General features: G+C 37.5%; 1 pseudogene; it reads right to left on the minus strand.

The window, feature by feature from the left end:
* Positions 1-3,484: 3,484 nt before the first annotated feature.
* On the minus strand, positions 3,485-4,645 carry LOC132353873 (beta-citrylglutamate synthase B-like; annotated as a pseudogene).
* Positions 4,646-12,415: the final 7,770 nt, after the last annotated feature.

Genomic DNA, 12,415 nt, shown 5'->3' on the forward strand with positions numbered 1-12,415 from the left:
TTCCTGCTGACCACACCCTGTGTGAGACCACAGTGAGTCTTAAAGGGGCTTTGGCAAGAGGATGTAGGAAATTAATGATAGCTGCAAAGTGAGAAGGCCCAACCTTGGAATTCTCTCTCCTGTAGAGCCACATTGCCTGCCTGCCTGTGCTCCAGCCACTAGCTCCCAGTACCCAAAATATGAGAAGAAAATAAGGAGCCAGGAGGGAGTTGTCCTTGTGGGACAAGAATTTCAGCTGGCAATTGTTAATCACATTTTCCCAGCTATTTTGACATGTGTTATATAAGGGAACCAATTCCAAGACAAAACAGAAAACAAAATACTCTGACTACAGAAGTGCACATGCAGAGTACATTGGAGCTGACTTTTCCTTTTAACTTCTTATTTACATAGGATGGATTTGTTTAAGCAAATTTTTTTTTACTTCCATGAAGTTACAAATCAAGTATTTTATTCCCCTTACTATCTATTGTTCATTTTTATTTCTGCTAATTTCCATACGTTTAAAATATGTTTTCAATTTGCTGAAAATACTTATGAATCATATGCACACATGCATATGTACAATAAATCATTTTTATAGGATCAATCAAATCTGGCATCTTTTGTAGCTCATAGTAGTTCAAGAGTTCGAGGCCCTAGCCCTGTTTTGAGCTGCAACTTGATGCTCACAAAATAGGTGGGTCAAAGGTAAAAGTTCTGTTTAAAGTCCTTTGACAGATACATCTAGATTTAGTTGTAAGTAACATGGAGGAAATAACTTCTGTCTCATTCACATTCATGTCATGACTAATGAGAAAATACATAAAGAAGAATTAAAAAAAAAAAAGAAAAAGAAAAAGAAAATACAGTTGGTAGTCTGTACCCACACTGCCCAGTGTCAAAATAACCAAGGTCACATTTATCTGGTGATTGTTGATGGTGTGCTTTTGATGTAAAGATTCCACCAGAGTGCTGATGAATCCTAAATCATTCTTCCATTTCTGACTACTCTCCTTAGCTCCAAGGTCAAACATACCATTTCTACTTAGTGTCAAATAGTCTTCTCAAACATAGCATGTCTGAAAACCAACTCTTGACTCCACATTCCTAAAACTTGCTCTTCCCCCAGTCATCCCTATTTCAGTTAACAGCATCATTATTCACCTGGTTGGTCATTCTGCAAGTTTTGACATATGTATATAATCCTGTAAACACTACCACAATTAAGATATAGAATAGTTCCAATGAAGAACATTTAGGTTGTTTCCAGATTTTCATGATTATAAATAGAGCTGCCATAAACATTCATGTATGTGCTTTTGAACGAACATACATTTTCATTTCTTTCTGGGTAAATATTCAGGGGTAACATTGCTAAGTTGTATGGTAAGTATATATTTAACTTTGGAAGAAACTGCCTAACTATTTTCCAGAGTGGTTGTACCATTTTACACTCCCACCAGTGATGTATGAGAGATTTAGTTTCTCCCTGAGCTCGCCAGCATTTGTATTGACATTATTTTTTATTTTAACTGGTCTAGTAGATGTGCAGTGATATCTATTGTGGGTTTTTTTTCCATTTTAATATTATTTAATTCTATGGAAAAAACAAGTTTTATTACATTCCTTTTTTAAAATGGGGGGAAAACTGTACAAGTAAGCATGATCAAACCTCTGTTAGAGCTGGTTAATACTGATCTTATTGCCTCGAAGTCTCTCTAGTAGTGTCCAAGAAATTATGTTTAAGGTCCATCTGAAGAAAAAAAGCACTGGAGAGGTAAGAAAGGACTTGGGTAAAAAGCTTCAGAGGGTTGTAGGGAGATGGAACTTGCTTCTTAAAAAAATTATGTTGAGCTCTGGAGCGTCTCCATTTCTTAACATACCTTCCAAACCATACACTGGGATAGTTTTACCCATGTTTAAAGTCTCATATGCAGTTTGGGGGCTTTTAGAAATTCAGAAATAAAGTAATATAAAGAGTAGAATATTGAAGGCTTCAGAGTAGGGCTATAAGAGACTCAATACTGCTAAATAAGTTCCCAAACAAAAATGTTCAGTCACCCCCACCCCCAAACCTATGTGTAATAGGAGAAAATGCACAGCAAGAAGCAGAGGAAAAGCATGTAGACTGGAATAGATCATACACTGAACAGTCTAGAACCAAAGAAAAAAAGCAAACAACATACATATACACAAAAGCCTAAGAAGCAGCTATTCTCCTCATGTTTTTAGGTGAGTACCTCTACCCAGTAGATTATAGTCAGGAAAACAACTCAATTGTTGTTTTTTTTTAAAGTAAAAAACTGTTTCCCATCATGCTCCATTTTCTAGAACCTACCCTTTTTGATTGGTTGGTATAAACAAAAAGCAAAGCACATAAACATGCAAGTGTGCATGCGTGCGCACACACACGCACACACACGCGCACACACACACTGTCCTAAAATGTGAAAAATGCAGATATATAACGCTGGTATTAGAAATCACTTCAACTTTATACTTAGGAACTTACAGACCCTTCATTTGCTCCCCCCAAATATTTTTCCTTGTCCTTATTCTTTAAATGCCCAACCACCAAAAGAAAAAGGAAAAAAACAAAAGGCTTTAAATGCACATGTTTCAAGTCAGTGTCTTGTTAACAAAAAAGGTAGCGTTTTCTTCACTTTGGCCATTGTTAAAGATGCAGGCATAGATCAGGGAATGTTAAGACTCACATGTATTAAAAAAAAAAAGCAACATTAACAGAGCATATATCTTTCAAAAAAAGCTAAAATACTAACAAATACAAGTCAATGCACATATTTTTAACTAGTGCAATTTTATCTACAATGGAGTAAATGTTATTTTGTGTGCCAGGCATTGCAATACTGTTCATTTCCCTTTTATCATACAAACATGACAATTTTATCATTAAAAAAACCTTTATTGGGTCACATTCACGTTGCCCTCCCACCCAAATTAAGGGGGAAAAAGTCAATAAAAGAACCCCTCAAGATTTCATAACTATGAACATAAAGCTCCTAGATAATAGTGTATAGGCTGAATTTTCAGATTTGTATAAAAAAAATTATAACTTACGTAGATGTCTTCCTCACTGCTTACAACACAATGTGAAGTTACACTACTCTGAAATTTGTACCAACTGTACAAAAACCATGAAAAAAATTATGTTCTTCATGGCCTGAGAGCCTACATATTTTTGAGTAATTTAAAAGGGTAACTATGAGAGCCTGACATTTTTCTGTATCTCACCTCTTCTGCCTCTCTATCTGCAGGATTTGTAAATCAAAGTCAGTAACATCTTAGTAGCAAACGTCTCGTCTATCTCCCCCTTCTTCTCTCCTAACTAATCCTACTCAATTTTCTCTCATCTTCCTGAGCATTTTCCATGAACAGCATTGCAAGTTGGTTTAAAAAAAAAAAAAAAAGAAAGAAAGAAAAAGAAAAAAAGGAAAAAGAAAGTTTTACAAGGGTTTTGCTGGTTAATTATTTACTGGTGGAATCACTCCACCAGGAGTCTGATTTCATTGGCTAGCAGTTGGTTTCTGTTGAATAGGCCCCCTGGGAGCTTGGTGAGCAGCTCTCGCTCCGTGGTTTCAGGGTCGCTGTCAACTGAGCTGGAACTTGCGCTCATGTTGTCGACAGCAGTATTGGCTGGGGGACCCAACTCTGGCTCACTAGTGTCACTGGCCGTGGACACCATGGAGAGCAGGGACATACGCCAGGTGAGCTGGTCAGAGGGCAGAAGGGAGGCGGCAGAGTCCGCTCCGATACCAGCTACATCTAGATTACACGCCTTATCAAAGGCGATGAAACCTACATTTGCATTGGCCTCGCAGACACAGAAGGAGCAGTCGTCTTTCATCAACAGGTCAATGCCACACACATCCATTCCCAGGATGTTAGACACCTGGATAGCTAGCTGCTTCCCTTGTTCACTCAATGAACACATCGTCCCGACACCACGTAGTGAGCAGTTGCTTTGCATCCTCGCATCTGTTGAACAGCATAACACTGTGCCAACCACACGACATCCCACGACAATGACATGTACATCCCTTCCATGAGACTCTTTAACATACTTCTGAAACAGGTATGGAGCTTCATGGCGAATAAGATGGCTTAGATTAGCCAAAGGGTGCTTATCACGAGCCAAGAAAACCGCTTTGCCTCTATGACCCTGTGTATTCTTCACCACCTTTGGGAACTCCAGTACTTCTGCTTCATCAATCATTTTAGCAAAATTTTCATGACCACCTTAAGAGAAAGTATCTGGCAGAGGAACACCGTGACCTGCCAACTCTTGAAACGTCCAGAACTTATTAACACAGTTCAGGATGGCTTGAGGTCAGTTCATCAACCTGCTTCCCATCTTCTCTAGATGGCACAAAACAGTGATGTCACAATCACTTTGCACCCAAGGGGTTGGTACTCTCACTACCACCACCTGAGGATAGGCAGTAATTAGTTCTCCATTGATACAAAGACCCAGGTTTCCTTGCTCTATTGTTAGCACCACCTCATCTATCACCACAGCCCTAAAGTCCAGTTCCTCCTCACAACATTTGGCCTTTAATGCTCGTAAGATCTCTTTTGGGGGATAGTCTTCCCTGATTTGACGATCTGTCAAAAACCACAACTTGGCAGCCACAGAGCTACACATCTTGATCTGCCTGTTCTTCCTTTTCTGGGATTACTTCCTCCTGAATATAGACTCTTTCTAGCGAATCAAACTTGTATTCCCTCGCTGGCCTCCCAGCAAAGCCAATTTACTGACACTGGGATGTGGTGAGGGAAAGTACAGCGTTTATTGCAGGGCACCAAGGATGGAGAACAGGCAGCTCATCCTCAAAAGACCCGAACTCTCTATTGTGGTTTTAATTTGCATTTCCCTTATAAGGATGTTAAACATCTTTTCATGTGCTTACTTGCCATCTGTATACCTTCTTTACTGAAGAGTCCAAATCTTTTGCTTTTTTTTTTTTTTTTTTTGGTCTGCACCATGCACAACTTGCAGGATCTTAATTCCCTCACCAGGGATCGAACTCAGGCCTTTGGAAGTGAAAGTGTGGAGTACTGTCCACTGGACTGCCAAGGAATTCCCTTGCTATTTTCTAATTAGATTGTTTTCTAACTGTTGAGTTCAGAAAGTTTTTAAAAATAGTCTGGATAGAAGTATTGTGTTGGAGTTTTTAGGGTTAGGATTTTTTAGGCTAGTTTTAGGTTCACAGCAAAATTGAGCAGAAGGTACAGAGATTTCCCGTATACTCCTAGCCCCTCCACATGCACAGCCTCTCCTATTATCAACATCCTCCACCAGAGTGGAACGTTTGTTACAATTGATGAACCTACTCTGACACATCATAATCACCCAAAGTCCATAGTTTGCATTAGGGTACACTCAGTGTTTTACATTCTATGGGTTTGGACAAACGTGTGATGACATGTATCCATCTTTATAGTATCATATAGAATAGTGCTCCGCCTATTCATTCTTCTCCCCTAACCCTGGGCCACCACTGATCTTTTTACTGTCTCCATTTGCCTTTTCTAGAATTGTCATGTAGTTGGAATCATACAAGATACAGCCTTTTTTAATTGGCTTCTTTTACTTTGTAATACGCATTTAAGATTCTTTCACGTCTATTCATGGCTTGATAGCTCATTTCTTTTCAGTGCTGAATAATAATGCATTGAATGAATTTACCACTCTTTATCCATTCGCTCACTGAAGGACATCTTGGTTGCTTCCAAATTTTGACAATTTGAATAAAGCTACCATAAACATCCATGTGCAGGTTTTTGTGTGCCCATAAGTTTGTAAGAAACTGCCAAACTGTCTTCCAAAGTGGTTGTACCATTTTGCATTCCCACCAGCAATGAATGAGAGTTCCTTTTGCTCCACATCCTCACCAGCATTTGGTGTTTTCAGTGTTCTAGATTTGGCTATTCTAATAGGTGTGTAGTGGTATGTAGTTGTTTTTTTCACTTGCATTTCCCTGATGACATGTGATGCAAAACATCTTTTTGTGTGCTTACTTGCCATCTGTTATATTCTTTGGTGAGTTATCTGTTAAGGTCTTTGGACTATTTTTTGAGTTGTTTGTTTTCTTATTGTTAAGTTTGAAGAGTTCTTTGTATATTTTGAATAACAGTCTTTTATCAGATGTGCCTTTTGCAAGTATTTTCTCCCAGTGTGTGGCTTGTCTTCTCATTCTTTTGACATTGTCTTTGCAGAGCAGAAGTTTCTTAATGTTAATGAAATCCAGCTTATCCATTTTTTCTTTCATAGATCATGCCTTTGGTGTTGTATGTTAAAAGTCATTGCCATATCCAAGGCTAGGTTTTCTCCTATGTTGTCTTCTAGGAGTTTTATGGTTTTGCATTTTACATTTAGGTCTGTGATCCTTTTAAAGTTATTTTTGTAAAGGGTGTAAGGTCTGTGTCCAGATTTATTTTTTGCAAGTGGATGGCCAGTTGTTCCAGCATCATTTGTTGAAAAGATTATTCTCCATTGCATTTCTTTTGCTCCTTTGTCAAAGATCAGTTGACTATATCTATGTGGGTCTACTTCTGGGCTCTGAATTTTATTCAATTGATCTATTTGTCTATTCTTTCATCAATACCACACTGTCTTGATTACTGCAGCTTTATAGTAAGTCTTAAAAGTTGGGTAGTGTCAGTCCTCCACCTTTTCCTTCTTCAATATTGTGTTGGCTATTCTGGGTATTTTGCCTTTCCATATAGACTTTAGAGTCAGTTTGTTGATAGTCACACAACCTGCTGTGATTTTGATTGGGATTGCTTTGAATCTACAAATCAAGTTGGGAAGAACTGATATCTTGACAATATTGGGCCTTTCTGTCCATAAACATGGGATGTATCTCAGCTTATTTGTTTTTTCTTTGATACCTTTCATCAGAGTTTTGTAGTTTTCTTTAAATAGGTCTTATACATAGTTTGTTAGATTTATACCTAAGTATCTAATTTGGGGGGGCGGTGCTAATGTAAATAATATTATGTTTTTAACTTCAAGTTCTATTCGTTCATGACTGGTATATTAGGAAAGCAATCAACTGTTATGTATTAACCTCATATCCTACAACCTTGCTATAATTGCTTATTAGTTCCAGGAGTTTTTTGTCAATTCTTTTGGATTTTTTACGTACATAATCATGTCACCTGCAAACAAAGATAGTTTTATGTCTTCCTTCCCAATTGGTACACCTTTTCTTTTCTTTTCTTGTTCTATTGCATTAACTAAGACATACGGTATAATGTTGAAAAGGAGGGGTGAGAGGGGACATCTTTGCCTTGTTCCTGATCTTAATGGAAAAGCCTCAAGCTTTTCATTATTAAGTATGATGTTATCTGTAGGTTCTTTTGTTTTTATTTTGGGTTTTTTTGTAGATATTCTTTATCAAGTTGAGGAAGTTTCCCTCTATTTCAAGTTTACTGAGAGTTTTTATCATGAATGGTTGCTGGATTTTGTCAAATACTTTTTCTGCATCTACTGATATGACCATGTGTTTTTTCTTCTTTAGCCTGTTGATGTGATGGATTACATTAATGGATTTTCAAATGTTGAACCAGTCTTGCATAACTAGGATAAATCACACTTGGTCATGGTATATCATTCTTTTTATCCAATGTTGAATTCAATGTGTTAATATTTTGTTGATGATTTTTGCCTCTATTTCATGAGAGATAATGGTTTGTAATTTTCTTTTCTTGTAATTTTTATCTGGTTTTGGTATTCAGGAAATGCTGCCCTCATAGAATGAGTTAGGAAGTATTTCCTCTGCTTTTTTCTTCTGAAATAAACTGTAGTGAATTGGTATAATTTCTTCCTTACATGTTTAGCAGAATTCACCAGTGAATCCATCTGGGTCTCACGCTTTCTGTTTTGGAAAGCTATTAATTATTGATTCAAGATCTTTGAAAGATACAGGTCTACTTGGATTGCTTATTTCTTCTTGTGTGAGTTTTGGCAGATTGTGTCCTTCAAGGAAATAATCCATTTCATCTAGATTATAAAATTTGCGGGCATAGAGTTGTTCATAGTATTCCTTTATTATCCTTTCAATATCCATGAGGTCTGCTTACTTTGAATTTAATTTCCTCTTTTTTTTCTAATTTTCTAACGTGGAAGCTTAGATTATGATTTTAGATCTTTCTTCTGTTCTAATATATGCATTCAGTATATAAATTTCCCACTAAGCACTGCTTTCTATTGAGATATCTTCAAATTCAGAGATTTTTTTTTTTTTCCTCAGCAGTGTCCAGTCTACTAATAAGCCCATCAAAGGCATTCTTCCTTTCTGTTACAGTGTTTATTTTAATCTCTAGCATTTCTTTTTGGTTCTTTCATAGAATTTCCATCTCTCTGCTTACTTCACCCATCTATTCTTATAGACTGTCAACTTTATCATTAGATTCCTTAGCATATTAATCATAGTTGCTATAATTGCTGGTCTAATAATTCCAACATCCCTGCCATATCTGAGTCTGGTTCTGATACTTGCTCTATCTCATCAAACTGTGTTTTTTGCCTCTTATTATGCCTTGTAATTTTTTTCTTGATAGCTGGACATGATGTACTAGGTAAAAGGAAGTACTCTAAATAGGCCTTTAGTAATGTGGTAAGGTGTGGGGGAGGGGAAGCGTTCTATAATCCTATGATTAGGTCTCAGGCTTTTAGTGAACCTATGCTTCTGGACCGTGAATGTCACAAGTGCTTATTAATTCCTGAACTGCCCCCACCTCCCGCTGCAACCCTGCCTTAGGTGGGACAGGATGGCTAGAGTGGGCTGGAATTAAGTATTTCCGTTCCCCAAGGTCAGTTAGGCTCTGATAAAACCTTAGCAGGGTAGGCTCTAGTTTCTCCTGAGGACAGACCTTGTTAAGAAGAACAGAATGTTCTGGTGTGTTTCAAAATGGTTCATTTTCTCCTCCCCAGGCCAGAAGCACAAGGGAATTTTTCTGTGATACACAGTTGAGCACACAATTGAGTTCCTAGACACAAAACTCCCAAAAATGTGAAGGCCTCCCTATGATAGGGTCTTCCTGGAGCTTTTATCTCTCAGAGTTGTTCACACTGAGCCTATAATAATTTGTCAATTACAGTTCAGGTTTCTCTACCCCAGCACTGGTTCCCATGGAGGTTTTTGCTTGTGGGTTTCTGCTCTGGCAAGTTGTGATTCTCTGTATTTGCCTGTCTGTTTCTTCAATTTTGGGGTAGCAGCTTGCCTTGTGACCTCACTGCTCTTAGGGATCTAAGAAGAGTGGTTGATTTTTCAGTTTGTCAGCTGTCAACTTGTTAAGATGGAGTAGCAACTTCCAAGCTTCTTACATACTGGACTAGTTGTGCCCTGTTTTTAATCCTCTAAACAGTGTTTCTCAGAGAGCAGAAATCCTTAATTTTAATGAAGTCCAATTTTTTAATATCTTCTTTTATGGATCAAGCTTTTGTGTGTTGTATCTAAGAAATATTTGCCTAACTCAAGGTCACAAAGATTTTCATCTAGTTTCTTCTAGTAGAGTAATCTTTTTTAAGTGTAAATTAGATCACATCAGTCCCTTGCTAAAACTCTCCAAGCATTTTCCCTCATATTTAAAATAAAATCTAAACTCCTAAGTTTAGTCTACAAAGACCTGCACGATCTCACCTTCGGCTTCTTCTTTGACCTCTACCTTCTACCCCTTTCTTACTCGTTCACTCTGCTCCAGCCACATTTGCTTTCTCACTGTTCCACATACCCTACTGGAGCCCTTGTACTTGCTGTTACCTCTGACTGGATTACTTTCCTCTTAGATCTTCACGTGGCTCACTTATCAACACTGAGGACTCTGCTCAAATACCACTTCCTTGGGGAGCTCCCTTAGACCAGTCTATTTAAATAAGGTCCCTCTTTCATTTGCAATCTTATTAACTCTATTTTTTCATTGCATTTATCTGGAATTACTTTATTTATTTGATTACTTGTTTTTGCTTATTTGTGCCTCTAAAATGTAAGTTCTTTGAGGGTAATGAGTTCTGTTCTGTTTACTACTGTATTCTCTGAGTCAAGAACTATGTCTGGCACACAGCAGATGCTCATTAAATATATGCTGAAAAAATGACTTACACATTACTAAAAACTATACCTAATATCCTGGGAAACTCAAAATATGAATCTTGCGATAAGGGAGAGAGTAAGATTGGGACAGGGTGGGGCTTATTTTGAAGCAAAAGAAGAATGGACGGTTTCAGTGAGACCACCTGGAGAGAGGAAGCCTGCTGAGCAGGACAGCCAGTTCCCAAGAATGTTGACCCATGCATGATTCCCTTTCTAAAAAGAGTCCAAGAATAGACCTTCAGCAGCTAAAGCTCATTGCTTTCCTCTAGGGCAAGTGTTATCTCAGGATCTTGAGCTTAGTGTAATTTTAGGGGCCCTTCTGAGCTTCAAACTATATTGCCTCCAACGTAATTATTGACAGGGATGATGTCTTTCAAATTAAATTAAAGATTAAAAGTTTTGGCGTGAGAATAGACATATAGCTCAATGGAATAAGATTGAGAGTCCACAAATAAGCCTTTACATTTATGGGCAGTTGATTTTCAAGAGTGCTGGGATGATTCAATGGGAAAAGAATAGTCTTTTTAACTAATGGTGGTGGGACAACTGGATATTCACATGCAATAAAATGAAGTTGGACCCCTGCCTCAAACCATTTACAAAAATTAACTCAAAATGGATCACAGACGTAAATGTAAGACCTAACACTATACAACTCTTAGAAGAAAACATAATGGTAAATCTTTACGGGTTAGGCAATAACTTCTCAGGTATGGTACCAAAACATAAGTGACAAAAGAAAAAAATATATAAATTGGACTTGATCAAAATTAAAAACTTTTGTGCTTCAAAGGATGCCATTAAGAAAGTGAAAAAGGCAACTATATTCCAATAAAAAGAAAGTGAAAAAGATAACCCACAGAGTGGGAGAAAACTTTGGCAAATCATATAATTGATAAGAAACTTAGGTTAGAATATATAAAGAACACTTACATCTCAACAATAAAAAGACAAATAGCCTAATTTGGAAATGGGCAAAGGATTTGAATAGATATTTCTCCAAAGAGGATATGCAAATGGCTAAAAAAAAGCACAAGAAAAGGTGCTAAAAATTATTAGTTATTAGAGAAATGCAAAATGAGATATCACCTCATAACCACCAGGATGGCGATAATAAAAAAGATGGACAATACCAAGTGTCAGTGAGGACCTGAAGAAAATGGAACACTCGTTAATTGCTGGTTGGCGTATAAAATAGTGCAACTGCTTTGGAAACATTTTGGCAGTTTCTTAAAAAGTTAAATATAGAGTTCCCATATGACCCAGCAATTTCACTCCTAAGTATACACTTAAGAGAAATGAAAACACAAAAACCTGTACATGAATGTTAAAAACAATGTTATTCATAATAGCCAAAAAGTGAAAAAAACTCAAATGGCCATCAACAAATGAATGGATAAACAAAATGTGGTATAGCCATACAGTGGACTATTACTCAGCCTGTAAAAAGGAACGAAATAGTGGTACATGCTACAACTTGAGTGAGTCTTGAAAAGGTTCTGCTAAGTGAAAGGAACCAGTCACAAAAGACCATATGTTGTATGATTCCATTGATATGAAACATCAAGGCTAGGCAAATCTACATAGAAGGAAAGTAGATAAGTGGTTGCCTAGGACTGGGTCGGGGTACTGGGGGGTTGGGGAAGTGATAGCTAAAGGGTATGGGGTTTCTTTCTGGGGGAACAAAGAAGTTCTAAAATTAGATTGTTATGATTGTTTCACAGCCCTGTGAACTTACTAAAAACCATGGAATTGTATATTTCACAAGGGTAATTGTATGATGTGTGAATTCTATCTCAATAAAGCTGTTAAAAAATGTTTTTAATTAGAAATACCTGCTTTCAGTATCACATTCCTCCACCATTTACTGAGCAACCTCTATGTGCTACATGAGGCAGATGCCAAAGTAGATAAAACATAATGCTGCCCTTGAGCACCTTAACTACAGATAAGTAAAGACTCCAAACGCATCAACAGAGAAACTGAAACTCAGATAAAACAGTGCAGGATCCAGGAAGGCAGAACAAGCCATCATGCCCAATGTACTGGAGGAAATTTTTCAGAGGAGGTGATTTTTAAACTGAGATACAATGGACAAGTAGGACAATGAAAGAGGAAGTGGGGTTGGGAGGAATCCAGGCTCAGAGAATAGTGTACGTAAAGGCACAAAATCACTGGTGAGCCTGGGGTATTTGGGAAATTGTAAATTCATTTGGCAAAGGGGTGCATTTCTGGGGGAGTGATGAGAGATTAGTCAGAACGACAAGGAAAGCTAGGCTGAAGGGAATATTTATGCCATTTTTTTCTTTAAAAAA

The sequence above is a fragment of the Balaenoptera ricei genome, chromosome 1 (assembly GCF_028023285.1).
Source record: "Balaenoptera ricei isolate mBalRic1 chromosome 1, mBalRic1.hap2, whole genome shotgun sequence".
NCBI lineage: Eukaryota > Metazoa > Chordata > Mammalia > Artiodactyla > Balaenopteridae > Balaenoptera > Balaenoptera ricei.